Here is a 16,056-nt window from a genome sequence, read left to right as displayed (position 1 = left end):
GGTTTGTTGATTTTTTCCTTAAACTGTTAATAACATGGAGGGGCAATCATTGGTTGCCCTTAGACTACATTTACCTAGTATGAAAGTTGTTGAACGTTAACGTTTTGTATGGTTGCGTCTTCCTTTGACACCACAATAGGAGGCCTTCCTTTAGCAGAGAGCTCTGAAACAAGAGGAATGAAAATTAGATAAATTCAAACCCTATTATGATGACTTAACATTCAACTGAGATATCTGGAATAGCAAAAAAGAAGGGATAATGGTCCCGGATCATACCCAATGTCATCTTTGCAGGTTTCCATCGACAATTTCTGTAATAGAATAGAAAGGTCAATTAACAAACTAGTTGGTGAGTACAGGGCATAATGCGGTATTACCTTCAGCTCAATACCAACAAGTTTAACACCTTTACTGGCGATAAGACTCCAATGCTTGATTGAGAGATGCAATCTGTGCACACGAGCTTGCACCCTCTTTCACGAGGGGAATCTTTTCACCAGCAAATGACCTCCAGCAGCCGTAGCCAACGTCAACCCATCACGAAAAATCCTGATCAGGAATTTCTTAATTTGAATGCCGACCTTCCTCAAATGAGAGTTGCACCAGGCAGTAATGTCTAAGAGAAATAGAAAGGAAATTAATTCAATGTTAAATACAAATATTATTATGGTATTGTTCTCAAGCAATATCAGCTAAAATAGTAGAAAACAGATTATCTTGTCCCTCAAACAACAATTGTGTGTGCAAAAATAGAACAAGTGCAGGAAAAACAAGGGCAGGATACACGTACTTTTTCTGTTGTCGTATCCATGCTAATCGAGCAGCAACTTTTCGTTGATGTCGTGTTGCTGTCCAGTATTTTCTTCTTCAGCCATTTTCCAGGTTAGCGAGCTCAAGGAGAGACAGGGCAAGAGAATGAGCCTGCAATGACCGCAGGAACACGTTGCGATCTACTTCCAAATATGGTCATAAAAACTGTTCTTAATTTGTAGGAGGAGTATACCGTAAATAATATTATGCGATTATTAATTTCATACTTTTTTATTCCAATAAAATGCTATTAATTTTTCTAATTCCAAATAATAACACTAACAATAGTAATTGATACTGTACTAAAATACCAATAAAAAAAATACAACCAACCATATTAATTATTGTCCTAATAAAACCAGATCATATTATTACATTCATTCTAGTGGTGAATGACATAACGTACTGGAATGTAACATCTTTTTGTTTAGTTTTAGTCAAATTTTTTGGGAAGGTAATGAAACTTATAATATATTACAACAATAATGCATGCCAGCAATTAATGAGAGCAGCATTTATTTCCAGATGTCATGTTATTCTTTCATTTGAGGTCTCCTCCTCTTTCACATCACTATGAGAAGAATCTTTTTACAGGGTTTACAGTTGATCTTTTAACTGACTTCAGGTGAGGGAGCCCTGCTGAGGTCACTCATCAGTATATCGTTGCTGTAGAAGCTGTAAATTTGAAATAACTTTCTCTCGAACAATTACTGAACAGGTAAGGAACTTAAAGGGACGATTTAGTTCCCAAAAATAGAACCAGACATACTTGATAAGAAACCTACATAAAAAAGTTATTAAACTCAACCCCCAATTATTAAACTTGTCCATCTGTTTCTTGATTAGCCATTATTCTTCTAACTGGTGACATACAACCCTTACAGAGAGTCAAAGTACACTGTCTTAGCTATCAACTGATTACGGTATTGATCAGGTAAAGATTAACCAAAATATTTAGCCCTATGGCATGCTCCAATGAAATTGACTGAAGACTAGAGACAGTTTCTTGAGAACATTTTTGACTTTTTAGAGGAGGTATAGAAATTATCCAATGATTATCATGACTCCAGCTAGGGTTTTGTTCAAGAAGGTTGTCGTTTAATCCATCAAGAGTTTTTAAGTTTAAAAGGTGGAAAATGGTTCCTGGAAGACTACGGAATAAATTTTCCAGTGATGTCTAGATGGGGAGAGATGTTTAAGCAGTCGTAGAGTTATTGGCAAGTCATAAAGTCGATTATATCGTAGAGATAAAACTTGTAAGTTTTGTAACTGGCCAATTGATGGATGAAGTTGTCTAAGGTTAGTGTTGTCAAGTATCAGAGATGTCAGATTGATCTCCATGTGACCAAACTAGAAATAAATGACAAAATTAATATAATTAATGTGTGGGGGTTATAAAATACCTGAAAATTGGCTCTCTAAATCTGATGAAAGTTTATAATTAGAGAGATTAAGATTAATGATAAAGTTGTACATCAAGGATTTCTTTAGTAAATGCTTGAGGAAAACCTGAACATAATGAATCTCATTAATATTTCATAAAATACAATATTATTACCATTATCTATTTTAACAGAATGTGGTTATTTTTCAATGCTTTCAACCAATTCTTCAATTGATGCTACTTTCTAAAATTATGACATCATAATTATATTTATTAACATAAGTACATATTTACTTGCTTTGATTTGCTGTCTACTAAAATAATATTAGAATTGGCATCACTTGTTACAAGAAACTTCATCTCCTATCCTGGACATTGGATGAACCATCAATGGATAAACCAAATAGCTGCCATATCTATCACGTGATATAGCTAATTTGAGTGGGAAGGGAAGTAATTCTAAAAAAGCACTAAGTGTGTTCTATTTTAGTAACCACAAGTTACTTAGCGGGACTATAAAAAGGTTACTGTTTGTCCATAGACATGAGAATGCAGTCAGTCAACATGACTACACAACTAATGTCCACTTCTTTGTTGAGAGATTTACCCTGATAAAATGTCATCAAAATATCAGTTATATGCTAGTTGGTTGAATCATCAATTACAAAAAGAAAAAGAAATGATACTAGACTTCAAAGGATACAGCTCTCAGTTGATCCATCACTTGATCCATTATTATTAGAAGGAGAGAAGGTACAAACACACTAAATATTATTTAACTATCTCTCTGTCCTTTAATTTGTAGTTTGATTATGAAGAGTACTTGCAGAGTTACTTCCACAGCACTGCAGTATTCCTGCTCTAGAAATATTTAAACTACGAGGATGGGAGATGGCCTAGGTGTGTCATTTTTAGTTTAACTGTGTCGTATCATTTGATCACATATTGTATATTGTAGCACCAGAATTCCCCACTGGTGGCGGGTATAAAACAATTACATGTCCTTACTGAACTTGACTTAGCTGGAATAATCGCTCTCCTGGAGAAACTTGAAAGAGAACTTGCAGGTAGAGAGAAATAGTTTACTTCAATAATATGTTTAGAGGATATTTTTGTAGTTGTGGTCTCTTGTGGAGTTACGTGTTCTAAAAATTGGACAAGACTCATTTTCAAAGTTACCACCTTCTGTTGGTTAGACTCAGAAAACTAGAGCAATATTTATTAAGTGATAACTCTCTCTCTAATTTACCGCTGACGCTGGGTTTCTGTCAAAGTCTGAAACTTTTAGATTTGGCTAAGAACAAATCTTGTTACATTACCTATGTAATTAGAGATTTGAAAAATCTTCAAGACTTAAAAAGGGTGGGACAACCCTCTTCACAAAAGATTAATGGCTATGAACAATTCCCAAACATTGTGAGCCAAAACATTGCCACAGAAGCTAAGAAAACACCAGATAGTCTTAAGCATAAATTGCCGAGCAATATGGCTACCCATATTAATTATTGGGTTGAGGAGAATCTTCCTCCATTGCAGTGCAAAAATGTTGGGACACATATGCCACACAATACAAATATTGTGAGAACTGTCATCAAGCGAATTTCAGGAAAAGGTCAGTTTCTAATTTTTATACATTAAACTATATAATAAATATATTAATAGTTAACATGTTAACTATATTACATTATACAGTTAAATATTGTTGTTGTTTTGCAGTGTATGCAATGAGAGTAATGCTGTTGAAATTTGCTGGTCTGAATGATGTTCACATTTCTTTTTTCTCATGTGAAAGTTGTCAGAACGTGGATTATTGACAAATTGACTTCTCAACAAACTGAAATACACCAACAAATGGAAAAAGAATATGCTAAAAATATGATAGAAGCTGAAAAGGCATGGGAAAGAGGAGAAGTGAATGATCTTTCTAGTAATGTACCTCCGAACAGATAACTCCATTTGTGTCACACTATCCACCATGGAATCAACAAAGAAGACAAAGAATTAAAAAATGTACTATCATGTTAAAAATAAAACATTTTTAATTTCAAAATTATCTTATTTTTATGGTGTTTATTATTTATAAATTGATTGTATGTGATTCTTATATCAGTAATGTTTTGTCAATGTTTTCATGACTACCATATATGGTAAGTCTTTCTAATTCTTCTGAAGATCTATGTTCTCAACTGTTCATTCTCTAATGGAGTCTGCAACATTAAAGAGTGGTTACCATAGCAACATCTACCCTTCATTTACTAGTGTTTGCCAAGAGTTGTCCACTCCATTCGGACAAAGAGGTTTTCAGAGGACAAACAGAGACAAACCATTCAGTGACATGTTTGGCAACAAGATCCAAGGAAGTTCTATACCATTTGGTGCCATATTTAACCAATGAAATGAAGGTTCCTTTTTGAACAGGTCAAACTGTTGTTGTGCTAATGGTCTAATTACAAAAAGGACAATTGTTATATAATATAATGTATACATAACTACATAATTACATGTACATAATATATATAATAAAATATATACATAATACATAATTACATGTACATAATAAATAATATAATGTATACATAATACATAATTACATGTAAATAATGTAATAATATAATGTATAATAATTAGGATACCTGGTACGTGCTTGGATAAAGTAATAAAAAGTCAAGGAAATTTTTCTCATCTTTTCCTGAGAAACTTAACCACAGTATACATGTACAGCTAATACTACTCACATGATATACCTACGTCTATCACATGACTACCATGTGATTTCTTAGGTACTCCCCATACATTAGCTAAATACTCTAGTGCCTGACGATATCCAATAACTTTTTTTGACCACTTGACTGTCAACAGTTCCAACCGTCCATAATTATGAACAAGAGATATAACTTCCTAATATGGTAAAAAGTCAATGAGTCTTATCAAAAAAAAGGGACCTTTAGGAAACCCATCATGTAAAATGATCTCACAACGTTGATCAATTCTTTGAAATAACTTGACACGAGGCATTGTTAGAAAAAGACAGCGACCCTCATATGGAAGTACTAATCAAGACTAGAATAAGAGGAACATCCTCATAACCACTCACTTACCTTGTGGTTCAGTTTGTTTAAAAGAAGTAACTGTTTCTAATTTAATAAAAAACATAATTAGCTTAAATTATATGATATTACTAAAACGTCCAGATTGTAGGCCAAATGTCAAGACCTCTCTTTAAATCTAAACCAATCATTACAATGTAAAATGATGCATATTCTGGATCAAGGGGCTGACCCAGACGATCTAAACCTATACGACAAATTATTATATCATGTAGTGTGAATACCTCTTCTCCCAAATACCATATCTCCTCTAATAATTTAATTACAGATAGCGCGTTTACTTTCATTAGTTGACATGGGAGAGCCAGTTGGCCCAGAAAGAAGAAACTTTAAATAAAAAAACTGGTTCCCCTACAATAATAGGTACCTTTCCTCTAGCAAATAATATCCTGCAAGACTTGGTTGGCGCCCACCCCCACAGACTCACCCATGTCCCAGCAAAACTGGTATCAAACAGGTTTCACTAAACCTGTAAATATTCCCCCCCGTATCACTAGCCCTCAACCCAATGATGCTGTAGTCCGGCAGCATTAAAGGACTGATCAATATCAAGTACTATCAATCCCTATGGTGCCATGTGGTGAATATTTGCTCGAGTGGTAGAGTCTACTTTAGCTGAGCCTATAAATCCATATGACGATATACCTAGTATTACTACATGTGTATTTAAATATTATATATCAAATATACTTGGACAGAGTCGGCAGATATGATTTCTCATTAATAAGGTTTTGATAATGAAGTGATAGATCAGTTTTACCAAAGGCTGTAGTGCCAGCAATAAATAAACCTAAATAAAAAAATTATCTGAATTGAAATAAAATGGATGAGGATGCGAAATACCTTGAGGGAGTCGAGAAGAGGCCATTCATATAACACGTGGGTGTAGAATACCGATAATCGTATATTGTCCGCATACTACTATCACACAGTGTAACACTTCGGAGTGGTCAAAATGGCGACTAATGACATTGTTCAAGACTACTACAAGATTTTAAAACCAGAGGCGAGCTCTTCTCCGGCGCTGAAGGACGCCACAATGGTATTTGAGACGAGACAAAGGAGTCGATGGTTGTGCTACATTTGAGGAATGGGTTAAGAGAAGATTATTATCAGAGGAATTTAGCTTATGGTATTCGGAGGGGTGTGTTACAAATATGAGTGCAATGTATATTAGGATTTGAGAAAACCATCTGCTATTCAACAGCGAGCCATTATGACCATCGTTCGAGGGAGAGATGTTATCTGCTCAGGCTTCACATCGGGGACTGGAAAAACAGCCACAATTCTCTATCTCAGTACTTCAAAGCATTGACATTCAGATCTCGAGAAAACTCAAGCTTAGTTTTGGACCAACAAGAGAGTTAGCAGTCCAGATACAAAAAGTAGTAGTTTATGTGTCCATTTACCGGACTATCTGTCCATTTTGTAGGTTATGTTGGCATTAGGTGAAACTATGATGAATATCCAATGTCCACGCGCTGTATTGGAGGAACCAATGTAGGAGAAGATATTAGGAAAAGGAGATATGGTCAACATGTTGGGCAGGTACTCTGGAAGAGTATTTGGTGAGTAGAACCCTGTTTCTGTGACTCTAATTATGTCTAATTAAGATATGATTAAACGAAGAAGTTGTACGTACACAAAATATTAAAATGTTGGTATGGGAGAAAGCTGATGAAAATGTTAAATCAAGGTATTATAATTAAGAAATGTGATGAACTAAATTATTACAGGGGTTTGGTATCTTAGGTTTAAGAACAGATTTATGGATGTCTATCGTTATCTCCCACCCTACTAATCAAGTAAGTCACCCATGATCTATACATGTTTGTCATGTGATGATCATATGATGTAGCGTAGTGTTAGCCAGTGCTACTTTACCTCATGAAAATATTAGAAATGACAACTAAATTCATGACAGATCAATAAGGATCCTTGTGAACGGTGAGTGTTACCATGGCAACCTCTGTTCCCCTCCTCTTTATAGTGATGAATTGACACTGGAAGGTATAAAGCAATTCTTTTTTGCTGTTGAAAAAGAAGACTGGAAATTTGACACATTATGTGATCTCTATGATACTTTGACAATAACACAGGCTGTGATCTTATGTAATACAAAGAGAAAGGTTCTTTCTTAATATCTGTTTTGATTCATGCAGTCCTCTATAGGTAGAATGGTTGACTGAGAACATGAGAGAAAGCCAATTTTACCGTATCATCAATGCATGGAGATCGCCACAGAAAGAAAGAGATGCTGATATGAAGGAGTTCCGTGCTGGGGAGAGGTAACTTAGAACATTGTCTGGTCTGTTACATTATCTTAACACAGTCGTGTTCTTCTAACCACGATGTATGGGCTCGTGTATTGATGTACAAAAAGTCTCTCTTGTCATTAACTATGATTTACCTAATAATATCGTGAGCTATATATTCACAGGTAAGTGTGGTCAAAAACTAGTACAATTTCATTATATATCAGGATTGGTCGATCTGGTCGTTATGAAGAAAGGGTGTGGCCATTATATTTTGCCAAAAAAAATGATGATATTCGTATTCTTCGAGATATGCAGCAATATATTCACTCAAATCAAATTGACGAGATGCAATGAACAGTAAGTACACGCCCACTAATCATATGATCTAATCTTTGTCTCCTTTCAGTCAATGAGCTGATCTAAAAAATATCTTCCACTCAAGACCTATTAACTTAAATTATTCTAAGACGTTTTGTTTATATTTTAATAAAAATACTTTTAAATAAACATTATTATAATTACTAATCTTAACCAGCCTGTTATATATGAAACTTGTAGTCTAAAACTGATGGCTGGCTCCCCTCAGGATATTGATGAAGCAACATTACCAGTGAGTATATAGCTGATGTTGGAGGATCACTACCAGAATTAGCTGAAGAGGTATTCAAAGCTCAAGCAACACATGGAAACCAGGTGTATGAGAGAGAAGATACATTGAAAATATACAAGTCAGTAAATATCTGGTTGCTAAAATGTATCATGTTGTTGTTCTTTAGGAGACTATTTTTCAAATGGTAAATGAACAGATTTAAATATAGTCTTGTCATAATATTTTATATTTAGAGACAGAGAAGACAAGCTAAAATTAAAACATGATATATATAATTGTAATAAATCTTTGTGTCTTATTTCAAGAAGACTCCTCACAGAGAGCATTAACATGTGGAGAAGTTGAGAAAGTCATATCGCATTAATTGTGGAAAACCTCTCTTTAGAACAAACCATGAGGAAACCCAAAACAGTATATATAATTGAGTTATTTGGTAACTATGATCTGTTAGGTTTTTGTGAATGATCAAACTAAATACAGACGTTATCCTGAAATGATGCTGAAATATAAAGAGACAGTCTGAAACTGGATGGAAGAGAATTTGCCAATTAAAGAAGGAGCTCAATGATACTTGTAAAAAGTTAAGGAGATACAACAACGAAGTACGTTCTGTTGTTCCTATAATAATATTAATGTGTTCTGTAGGATCACAATATATATACGTGAAGATGGATTACAATTGCTTAGTGGTGAGGAAAGAAGACAGATATAGAGAAAAAATATCAATTGTTAAGTCTAAAAAAAAGTGAGCTAGAAAGAGAAGTTATCTATCTTCAAAGTGAAAGTAAGATCAAGTGCTCTCTTTTAAAGTTATTGTTAATAATATATTAGTTGACAACAGTCAATGATACAGTAACTCAGTTGAAATCAAATCTTGTGATTTGTCGAAAACGCAAGCAAGCCACATGATACGCTTACATCACAATTACAGAAGCACAGTCTCGTCACAAACAATGGACAGATGAAAGAAGAGATTGAAAATGGCTGTTAAGAAGTTAAAACGGAAATTGAAGAATGATTTGCGACTATTATTATAGGGGCTAACTCTATAATGATCACTGAAAGTCTATAATATGAAATAATTCAATAATGAACACACTATGATTAAAAAGGACAATGTCCTATGTAATACCAAATAATGTGTTTTATACAGGACAAAGAACAGTTGTATCAGAAAAAAATAGTCACAACTTGATTTGTGAGTGTAATCCAATTACCATAACAAGAGTTGGAAAAAGAAAAAAATATAGATATCTGCCAAGTGAACTAAACAAGAGGGTGTGGTCTTATGTATTGAGGAAATCTGTATTAGTATAGGTGAAATCCTCAAAATCAGACTGGTGATTGTGATGCCATGTCTTGAGTTACTGGAGTCAATGTAGGTTCTTCCATAATAAAGTCAGCATCAAAATTACTAAAGTCCCGTTTTCCACGCTGTTAAAGTAAATTATTATAATGATTTCTTGTTATTAAGTGATTAAACAGGGGCTACCACTGTGGGTTTAAAAGGAGGTGGGACCTGTAGTTTTTTCTAATCTGTCCCAACAATTGTACGAAATGAAAGCGTGTGCTTTAATCTGTCTTTCACCAATACCTGGTGGCAAAACCAAGGCGTCTTTGAGGATTTTTAGTCAAGAACTGATAATATTTATATAGTAACATGGTTGTCATAGTAACAGTAAGGACCTACCCCTCTTAAAACGGAGTTGGTTAGCTTCTAAAGCTATCTAAAAAAAAAAACAAGACTGGATAAAGGACGTCATCATTTCTGATAGCTTCAAAGAGTTCATCTTCATTGTCTGCTTCAAAAGGAGGTTGTCCAGCCATCATTTCATACAGACAAGTACACCTAGTGCCCACCAATCCACAGAAAAACCGTAATCTTTCTCATCTAATATCTAAATGGACAAATGAATAGTCCAAAATGGACAGGGACACACATTCAATGGACATCATAACATATTATTTAATGGACATATAGTTATTAAGTAGACTTGTTACCTCTGGTGGCAATGTAGTCTCTGTGTTCCACAAAATGTTGAAGTTAGTCTGCCGTCTCTAATGTTCTCTTTACACATACCAAAATCAGCTACTTTGACGTGACCATCAGCATCCAACAATACATTATCTAACTTAAGATCTCTAAAAAGGGGAATTCAATAACATACATGGTTACTATGACACACATACCGATAAATGATGCCTCTATTGTGTTAAAAATAAAACGTGCCAAAATGATTTCAGCGGAATAAAACCTATAAGAAAAAACAGTGACATATATTGGTAACCACACCCACTAAGTGACTTATACTGGTACCACACACCACTAAGTGACATATACTGGTACCACCCCACTAACCTAGCTCTGTCCTCGTCAAACTTTCGAGCTTTTTTGTATTTGAACATGAGGTCACCACCAGTGACATATTCCATCACAAAGAACAGTCTCTCCTAGTATATTGTATATGAGTATGTGTGTGTGTGTGTGTGTATGAACTTACTTTAGTCTGAAAACAAGGAATGCATTTGATGTCAAGTAAGGATGTTGGCAAGCTAGAGCTAAGGACTCTCTTTTCAGTGAGGGACACACTCTACATCATCGTCTTGCTGTATAACATCTTTACGTTAATACTTTAATAGCAAATACACGATCAGTTGATTCATCTCTGCTAATAGTACCTATAAAGTCAGTGACAATCACATAACAATCAGGGACTATATGTTGACATACTTTTCCAAAAGATCCTTTCCCAGAACTTTAAAAAAGAAAAATCATCAAGAGTTACTGATTTAGTAATGGGAGAAGGTTCTAATGGTTTGGGACGCGTTTGGAAAAAGGTTATATCTGGTTTTTGTAAGTCACCAATTTCCAACAGCATTTGATAACAGAACTGCGTTTCTAATAAACAAAGGAGATAACAATCTAATTAGTATTGTCATGATTACCGGATTAATTTGATCAGAGACACGCCCATTGATGAAACATAATTTTAGAGAGCTCAACTTGATCAATGCCACAAACTACAGCGCAAATGATTGACATCTCTGATGTACATTAATACCACAAGCTATAAAGGAAGAACATAAGCCACACCCACTAATTAGTGTTCTACCTTCACATTTGAGCCCTTGTCTATAAAGGCCCCACAAGAGAGAGCCACCAATGTGAACAAAAATGTGGGTGTTTTATAATTATGAAGTTTAAATCGAGGTGAGGAACCGTTGACACTAAAACGAGCGGAGGCTCCAAGTTGATCTTCCTATCATACAATACAATAAACCAAATCATGTGATAATCATGTGACTTACATCATTTGATAGTTACGCGCCAGAAACAAGGTGTTATAATTGATTTTGACACCTTTTGTGGAACAAACCAAAGCACATACTATTAAAAAGTAATGTAATTATTAACAGACAAATTACTATATACTATACCTTGACACTGGTAACCTTGCTGTTGACCACACCCTATAATTGGATACACAACTCACATATAACATCATAATGACATCATAACATACCATATAAATTCTCTACAATGAGCACAAAAATGAAAACGTCTCAGATATGTTGCCATAAACTTGTGAGCACAAACAATATGAATCTTTCTACGAACTGCTCCGCGATGTCCTTTTAAACCTGAATTCGAGTGTGAAATTCTTTCTTTTTTGAGACTGGACCTATTGTTAATAAACATTTATTAACTCTATACTATGTTTGTATGGGTGTATCATAACAGATATGGGTTCAATACAAGTATATTATGACCATATAAGGAATTGTTATGATGTAATACCAAAATAAAGTAGTGACAACATACTCCATATATATAGCTGATCTGATCCATTAAGTGTTTACTAGTTCATAATTATTGATCAATAATGACATCATAATGAGGTTTGACACTAACAAACATACCTCCCCACTTTTCGTGGAATTGTAATCTAAACCGAATTTTTTCCATCTGGCTCAAGATCCAACTGAGAGAGAGAGAGAGAGAGAGAGACAGAGAGAGAGAGAGAGACAGAGAGAGAGAGAAGAGAGAGAGGAGACAGAGAGAGAGACAGAGAGACAGAGACAGAGACAGAGAGAGAGGACAGAGAGAGAGGAGTTAATGAACATTTAAATCTATTATTAATTATATCTAGCATTTTCAAAGACCACACCCACATTTAATTCTTCATTTCTGAAATAAAAAGTGCCAGTACCTACAAAATTTGATCCTATTTTATTAAAAATTACTAATAATAATTATTAATATATTTAAATTACTAGTTAACTTGAAAATAACACTTGTACAATATCCTTATGAAAGCTTACAATACAAGTGATAATTACTCCTGCCATATCCTGAGTAGTAACTGACTCAACTATAACAAACAATTGACAAGAGTTCCAAAATATAGTGATCATGTGACTTGTTGTATAGTATTAATAGGAAAATAAAGTAACCAATATAATTATAATACAATTGGTAATAACTTACAATTAAACTCGTCCATCATTGGAGTTGATCAAGTCGACTACTTCAACTTGCAAGGGAGCTATGAAAGGGTCGGGGGTAAATTGTAGACTGATGGCAAATACTGTTCACCTGAAGACGCACAGCATCATCAAACAGGTTCTTCAAATGATTCATTCCACACTGGACAAGAAGTCTTGTTTCTTATGAGTAGTTCGACCAAAGTAAAAATCATCAAGTCTATTACACAATACGGGATCCATATCTGATGCTGGAGACTTGAAATCCTTTTGGTAAAGCGACTGTCTTGAGGTTTTTGGCCTCTAGGATAGTCATATTGACCATGCCAGTCAACACTCTGCCACTCCCTGATGCCATTCTACACGAGAATAGAATATAACGATTTGGTAAAACGAGTAGATGACTCACTGTCTTAATATCAACAAGGTAATGTTTTCTTTATTACATCGGCAAACTAGGACTCACCTAATTTAATAACCAGAACACCACACCCACTTTAAATTAACCCCTTCACATTCAACCTTGAATGGAAGGACTTTCTAAGCCTCAAATTATAGCTCATGTAGGAGAAGAGCTTAAATTTTACGCTATTGATGTTAAGTGGATACCTTGTCGTGCTAAACTTGTCGTATTGGGCTCACATCCAAGAGATCCAGGTGCCTTCCATATTTATGAGCTAACTAAAGGAGAATTAAAAAACTACTCAAGGAGGTAAAGGAATTTGTTATTTTATGTATTTAATGTTAGTGTATTTTATTAGAGCGGAGAGAAAAAGACATCATTTAAATGTGGTACATTTGGAGCAAGCTAGTTTACATCAGCGTCACTAGCAACAGGGGATTTTGCTGGAAGATTACAAATATGGTACAATCTGAGATGTTGTTGTTTGTAAAATTAACTCTCTCTTCGGGATTGATAAACTAGAGTTACCAAGTATTATTCAGCTAAAAGTCACGAGTCAATTATTTACTGCAATTGATGGAGTGGGTGGGTTAGGATTGGGGGTGGAGCTCCAGAAATGGTTACTGGCAGTAGAGATGGTATGTTGTTGTTGATAGATGAAGTAGAATTTGAATGGAGGTACCTCATTGATGAATTAATTTATAGGTTATTAAATAGATGGCCTCATTTATCTAGGTAGTGTTAAAGTTTGGGATCCTCGTCAAAAGGATGTTCCCGTAGCAACCATGTCTCCTGCTGAGGGTGAGACACAAGAGAGATTGTTGGACGGTAGCATTTGGTAACTCTTATAATGATGAAGAGCGAGATGTGTGGTAGCTGGGTTTGGATAATGGAGATTATTAAAATTATTCGATTTGAAAAAGCGATGTCACTTAAATTGGGAAACAAATGTTAAAAAAGGAGTAGTCATCTGTGTCTATCTCTAATTATTATAATTTAATAGGTTTGTGGAGTGGAATTTGATAGAAAAGATATTCCAATGAACAAACTAGTAGCGACAACATTAGAAATCAAAGTTTAATATATATGATCTAAGAAACACCCATCAACGAAGGATTTGCCTCTCTTATGAGAAAGTAACATGATGTCTGTCACATATCTATAATATTTACTAGTACATATACCCAGTACATGTACTGGGTATATGTACTGGGTATGTGTACATGTACTGGGTATATGTAACTAGGATATGTATGGGTATATGTACTGGTATATGTACTAGGATATATACTGGTATATGTAAAGGATATATTTTTTACGGTATATGTACTGGGTAGTATATGTACTGGGTATATGTAATAAGATATATACTGGTATATGTACTGGTGGGTATATGTACTATGTACTGGGTATAGTAGTAGTAGAATATTTGTTGCTATTAATAGACAGGCACATAATTCTACGACTGTTTGGTGGTGTTCGACATTTACCACAAAACAGAGACCTATTTATGACAACAGGAGGTAATGGATCACTTAATCTCTGGAAATAGTAAATATTATATAGTTAGGGTATAATATAAACTTTGTTCTATCACTAGTACATATCACAGTAATAGATGTAAAAAATAGATATGGAGAAAAAAATTGGAGTTATAGGAACTGTTAGTCTTGTACAAAATGTGGACGTTTTCCTTCTCAAACCATAATCAAGTCTAGATGGAGCCTGATAAAGTAAATACTTCTATTTCCTAAAACTAATTATCTGTGTTTAATAGGAGGGTTATTTGCATCTACCTATTTGATCAAACAGTTCGTGTATGTATAGTAACTAAATTGAAACATTATAATTCATTTACATATTAGTTGTCATGGCAACCAGCAACTATGTGTCATCACATTATCATTTATAAACACTTAAAACAAAATGTTATAAACAACTATTCATTAAATAAATAATTGCTATCAGAAGTTAAAGGTGAAAAAATAAATAATATTTACTTACTGAGATCATTTTCTCCAGTATCTTATGATATATGTAAATGTGAGAATGTAGCAGCATTAGTGGGGAATGCTCTTACCAACGTTGAATTTAACCCTCTAAAAAACACTCTCATCCATCTGCATAATAACTCTTTTTAAAACAGTCCATCTGCCATTATATTGACGTGGTCCGTGAACACCATCAACTTGTATACGAGACTTGACTACATCAAAAGGATATGTGATAATCCATGCGTTAATTCACTGATACCACCAGCTAAACACAGCGACATTGGTCCCAACTCATGAATTGATTTGCCTTGTGAAAATAGCATGCACAAGAGATCATAACTTTGAAAATACACACCAAAAGCAGGCGCCTCCCTCCATAAAGTAACAACCCACTGCCTTTACAAAGACCAGCAATGCCTTCTTTAGCAAATATCTGTTTAGTTGTATCCCCAAGGTCCAATATAATTAACAGATAATGAGGGCAACCTCCCTTTCTTCCAGAATTTACTCGAAGGTTTATTTTTGACCAATTCCTTGTACTTGCATTCTCAATTGATTAATTCGGTAGGACAACAAATATAGCACTGGGACAAGGCCAGCTGCCGCCCCTGCAATAAACGAGTTAATTAAGTGGGGGTTTCCTCCTTGTGGTTGTAGTTGTCGCATACAAATACCATATACCAAACCACAAGTTGCATTGATAGCTGCCATTCCTAATAAGGTGATGTAATGCCTTAGATATATCCATGGACTATATAAATAAGGATAGGATATGTGAATCAATGAACTGGTCGTGTGATTACACCTTCAGTCTTAACAATATTGACAAAACAGTGAATGGTACTTCTGTAACGTATTTCTCTACATCTTACCCCTTGAGTTTGAAGTCTAGACTATAAGGAATGGAATGAGTCTTTTATATTTGTTAAACAATACCTTAAACAGTATCAAATGGATGGACCCACCAACAGACCAGAAACACCTATAAAAGTTAAAATATAATTA

At 34.6% G+C, this 16,056-nt stretch overlaps 4 pseudogenes; 2 read left to right on the top strand and 2 right to left on the bottom strand.

Moving 5' to 3' along the window:
• Nucleotides 1-6,256: 6,256 nt before the first annotated feature.
• On the top strand, nucleotides 6,257-7,913 carry LOC121366174 (annotated as a pseudogene).
• A 1,840-nt stretch (nucleotides 7,914-9,753) lies between these two features.
• Nucleotides 9,754-13,012, bottom strand: LOC121366173 (annotated as a pseudogene).
• Nucleotides 13,013-13,181: 169 nt separating this feature from the next.
• LOC121366172 lies at nucleotides 13,182-14,609 on the top strand (annotated as a pseudogene).
• A 474-nt stretch (nucleotides 14,610-15,083) lies between these two features.
• LOC121366177 lies at nucleotides 15,084-15,762 on the bottom strand (annotated as a pseudogene).
• Nucleotides 15,763-16,056: the final 294 nt, after the last annotated feature.

The sequence above is a fragment of the Gigantopelta aegis genome, unplaced genomic scaffold (genome assembly GCF_016097555.1).
Source record: "Gigantopelta aegis isolate Gae_Host unplaced genomic scaffold, Gae_host_genome ctg4944_pilon_pilon, whole genome shotgun sequence".
Classification (NCBI taxonomy): Eukaryota; Metazoa; Mollusca; class Gastropoda; order Neomphalida; family Peltospiridae; genus Gigantopelta; species Gigantopelta aegis.
Note: the sequence above shows the minus strand (reverse complement) of the source record. Positions and strands in the feature narration are given on the sequence as shown.